The following is a 5,000-nucleotide window of genomic DNA, read 5'->3' as shown; positions in this document are numbered from 1 at the left end:
CTTAGTGGTAGAGTGTTTCAGTTGGAATAAGACAGAGATGATGTGTATAAGGCCTTACGGTGAGGGGATGGGATGAGTTGAGGAGGATGATGGTGGTAGTTAAAGAGGGCCATCTTGGTTTGTTTGTAGTGGTAGTATGAAAGTACATATTAAGTGAGTTGGTGGCCAGTGCCACTCTGAACACACTTAACATTACATTACTTAATTCAGCTAGAAAGTAGAAAGTGAGAAGTTTGAGTATTCTCATTGCTTTGTTCTATCTTGGTGGCGGTAAATTTACTAGCAGCTGGGCATGTGTGTCGATGTCCTCGACTATTGCCTTTGCAAGTGTTGCTGCTATTTTGGCTGTGTCTGGTGAGTTTACATCAGCTTGTACTTCGCCTCTGAGCAGTGCTGTCTCTCTGCATTCTAGCAGGTAGTGTAGGAGAGGCTGCTGTGTTTCTTCCTCACAGTGCTCATATGGTCTGACACTGGGGTTAACAATTTCCCAGCAGGCTCTGTATCCTAGCCTTAGTCTGTGAATACATACAGCTAGTTTTCTCGGTGTGTGCCTATCTATGGGGGGAGGCACTAGGTCGGTTGCCCATTTGTACCATCTGGCAGTCGGGGAGTGATCTGTCCATGCCCGTAGGTCTTCCAGCATGTTTGCTTTCATGAGCGGTTTTATGGCATTTTTTATCTGTTGTAGTGCAGGTTGTATGTGGATCTGCACTCTGTCAATGTACCTTGTGCTCTTGGCTAGTTCATCCACTTTATCATTGCCTGGAATTCCTATGTGACTCGGTATCCAGTTCATAGTGACTGGTCTTCCTCTTTCGCTGTGCTGGTATAGCAGTAACTTGATCCCAGCCAGCAAGGCCTTGTTCTCTTTAATTCTAATTTGTTGCAAGGCCTGCATGGAGGATTTGGAGTCAGTGTGGATGATGACGGGTCCTTCCTCATTTTCCAGAGAGTACAGTAGTGCCTGTCTTATCGCTACTAATTCTGTCTGCATTGTTGAGGCACAGTTTGATGTTCTCCAGATGCTTGGAAATTGTTTGAATATACTGCTGCTCCAGTAGTTTTATTCTCTGGATCCACAGTGCCATCAGTGTAGTACGTTTGGGCCCCCAGGATTTCAGTGTTCCTGATGGACTCGTAGGCTGCTGCTCTTAGTTCCTCTCTTGAGCAGTCTTCTTTTGCTCTGGGAAGGTGTGTGTAATGGAATTTTGCATAATCCTTTTTCCAGGGCGGGATATGTTGCACATCCTGCGCTGTGTCTGGTCTCATGTTCAGCATTGCTTCTGCCATATCTAACCTCTTGATGTTGTCACTTTGGTCTTTTCCATAGGAGTTCGGGCTCCTAATCTCTGGATGTTTATTTAGTTCTCCTTTGTAAACGAGGTGCTCGGGTTGGTATTTATAGGGGGGTCTTGATCGGTGCTGAATTATGATTGGCTGCCCGGGGCATGTACCCTCGGGCGGAGCCTTCTCATCCAAGTCGAAGTTCTGTTTTCGTCTTGTGTGTGGGCGGCGTTGTAGTGCTGAGGATGAAGAGAAGAATTTCGATCCTCGGACGCCGAATTTTGATTTGCTCGTACGCTATGGGGATCGCTTGGTGCATGTCTCCTGGCTGCCGTGGGGGGGAAAAAGGTTTCTTGCGTAATGTTGAGTGTTGGTTTCTCCTTCCCAATGTGCAATGCTTCCAAGAGGCGTAGGCGGCGGTGGTCGGTAATTTGGTCAATTATTTCGATGTTCGTGATTATGTCTTTTCTTGCTATTCTCTGGTTATGGACGGTCCTGGCATGATTAAAGATAGCCCCCTCTTGGGCGTGGCAGGAAATCCTCTTGGAGAAACGCATGGTGGTCATACCGATGTAAGAACCGAGGCATTCTCGGACGGGGCATAAGTACCGGTATACCACGTTGGTTTTCTTCAAGGGGTCCTGCTGAGGGGGGGGCTGGGTTGTTGCGCATAACCAGGCTGCTCGTCTTTCTGCTCTTGTAATAGATAACCAGATGTATATTTTTGTTGGGGTCAACAGGGCTGACATTATTCTCGATGATGTTTTTAAGGGCGCGTTCGTCTTCTTTATATTTATGATGAAATTGTCCTTTGTAGAAAAGCTCTATGCGTTCAGGGGCATCGTGGCGAGGTTCCTGACGGTACCATTTATCGATGTTCGCCTTGATAGATTCTTCTATATCCCGGTGTCACGTTAAGTGATGGTTTTGCGGGAACTGCTGGTTCCCCGCTCGTTCCCTTTTGTGGATTGCTGCCTCCTTACCTTCAAGTTTTTTTTGTTTTGATGTTCTCGTCGGTGAGCTGCCGTTTTTCTTTCGCCAGTCGGGTCTGGTTGGGCAGCGAAGGTAGCGGCAGTGGCAGCAGCAGCAGGCAGTTTTTGGAGTCGACGTTGGTCGAGTTTTTGAGCAACAAATTGGAGCACGCCTCTTGGAGCACGTCGTAGAGGTGGAGTGTGACCATGAGTAGTCGTGTGACCACGAGCTGCTCATCTTTGATGACAGCGTGAGGCTGTCCTGACGTCTCCATCGGGGTATTCTGGTTTGTGGGGTCTTGTCCCTGTTGTGCAGCTGAGGGCTGTCTTGGTGACCCGATGGAGGACGTATGTTTGGTATTTTTTTTCTGCCTGCTGTTGTTTATTTTTGCCTTTTTTTTTAAAGCTACTTTTTTTGTTTATTTTAACTGGATTTTGTTTAGTGCTGCCTTTTGGCTTTTTTTTTGTATTTATGGTTTTTATCTTTTTGCCAGACCTGACTCACTTGTAAATATTATAAATAAATTAATATTAAGCTCATTTTATTGTTTTTGTTGTTTTCCCCTCCTTTGTTTGTTGCATCTGCCGTCAGTCATGACAGCCCCGTCCTGAGTATGTTAAAGAACCTGCCTAACGACCCACCGGGTCGTTACAATGGCGACCGTGACAGGGCGGCTCTGTTTTGGCTGGCGGGGTTGTTACGGCATTGGAGGATCATGAGTGTAAAAAAAAAAAAAAATAATTTTTTTTTCTTTTAGGTGGGGAGGTGTCACGTTAAGTGATGGTTTTGCGGGAACTGCTGGTTCCCCGCTCGTTCCCTTTGTGGATTGCTGCCTCCTTACCTTCAAGTTTTTTGTTTTGATGTTCTCGTCGGTGAGCTGCCGTTTTTCTTTTCGCCAGTCGGGTCTGGTTGGGCAGCGAAGGTAGCGGCAGTGGCAGCAGCAGCAGGCAGTTTTTGGAGTCGACGTTGGTCGAGTTTTTGAGCAGCAAATTGGAGCACGCCTACGAAGTGGAGCACGTCGTAGAGGTGGAGTGTGACCATGAGTAGTCGTGTGACCACGAGCTGCTCATCTTTGATGACAGCGTGAGGCTGTCCTGACGTCTCCATCGGGGTATTCTGGTTTGTGGGGTCTTGTCCCTGTTGTGCAGCTGAGGGCTGTCTTGGTGACCCGATGGAGGACGTATGTTTGGTATTTTTTTTTCTGCCTGCTGTTGTTTATTTTTGCCTTTTTTTAAAGCTACTTTTTTTTTGTTTATTTTAACTGGATTTTGTTTAGTGCTGCCTTTTGGCTTTTTTTGTATTTATGGTTTTTATCTTTTTGCCAGACCTGACTCACTTGTAAATATTATAAATAAATTAATATTAAGCTCATTTTATTGTTTTTGTTGTTTTCCCCTCCTTTGTTTGTTGCATCTGCCGTCAGTCATGACAGCCCCGTCCTGAGTATATTAAAGAACCTGCATAACGACCCACTCGGGTCGTTACACCGGTTTGGGTGTCCATTGGACACCCAAAGGAACGACACCCACGGAGAAATGGAACGTGTAGCCCAAACCCTCGTCGACAATGGACACCCAAACCAGGATATAGAAGAATCTATCAAGGCGAACATCGATAAATGGTACCGTCAGGAACCTCGCCACGATGCCCCTGAACGCATAGAGCTCTTCTACAAAGGACAATTTCATCATAAATATAAAGAAGACGAACGCGCCCTTAAAAACATCATCGAGAATAATGTCAGCCCTGTTGACCCCAACAAAAATATACATCTGGTTATCTATTACAAGAGCAGAAAGACGAGCAGCCTGGTTATGCGCAACAACCCAGCCCCCCCTCAGCAGGACCCCTTGAAGAAAACCAACGTGGTATACCGGTACTTATGCCCCGTCCGAGGATGCCTCGGTTCTTACATCGGTATGACCACCTTGCGTTTCTCCAAGAGGATTTCCTGCCACGCCCAAGAGGGGGCTATCTTTAATCATGCCAGGACCGTCCATAACCAGAGAATAGCAAGAAAAGACATAATCACGAACATCGAAATAATTGACCAGATTACCGACCACCGCCGCCTACGCCTCTTGGAAGCATTGCACATTGGGAAGGAGAAACCAACACTCAACATTACGCAAGAAACCCTTTTCCTCCCCACGGCAGCCAGGAGACATGCACCAAGCGATCCCCATAGCGTACGAGCAAATCAAAATTCGGCGTCCGAGGATCGAAATTCTTCTCTTTATCCTCAGCACTACAATGCCGCCCGCACGCAAGACGAAAACAGAACTTCGACTTGGATGAGAAGGCTCCGCCCGAGGGTACATGCCCCGGGCAGCCAATCATAATTCAGCACCGATCAAGACCCCGCCTATAAATACCAACCCGAGTACCTCGTTTCTTCAAGGAGTAGAGATATTCATTTATGCAGATGATGTGTGCTTAGTAGCACGGGGATCTGTCAGGATGGCTAGAATGCAGAGGGCACTGAACGACATAAGCCAAAAGTCCAACGAGCTGGGCCTAAAAATAAACATTAACAAAACAAAGGCCATGACAACAAGAGCTCAAAATCCCCCACAACGCCTCACCATAGGAACAGAACCCCTAGAATGGGTGGACAGCTACATGTATCTAGGAGTAATCATAGACAAACAGCTGAACTTCAATGAAGAAATTAAGTACTTAAAGGAAAAATCAAATGCAAGGCTTGCAGCCATGAGATATATGTCTTCTCTAAGGGAGGGAGC

General features: G+C 46.6%; 1 protein-coding gene across 3 annotated transcripts in view; it reads right to left on the bottom strand.

The window, feature by feature from the left end:
* The window catches only part of LOC136827774 (synaptotagmin-15-like), a 457,185-nt gene that overhangs the window by 168,034 nt on the left and 284,151 nt on the right, over positions 1-5,000 (bottom strand). The window lies entirely within an intron of this gene.

Source organism: Macrobrachium rosenbergii, chromosome 1 (assembly GCF_040412425.1).
Source record: "Macrobrachium rosenbergii isolate ZJJX-2024 chromosome 1, ASM4041242v1, whole genome shotgun sequence".
In the NCBI taxonomy this organism is placed as follows: Eukaryota; Metazoa; Arthropoda; class Malacostraca; order Decapoda; family Palaemonidae; genus Macrobrachium; species Macrobrachium rosenbergii.
Note: the sequence above shows the minus strand (reverse complement) of the source record. Positions and strands in the feature narration are given on the sequence as shown.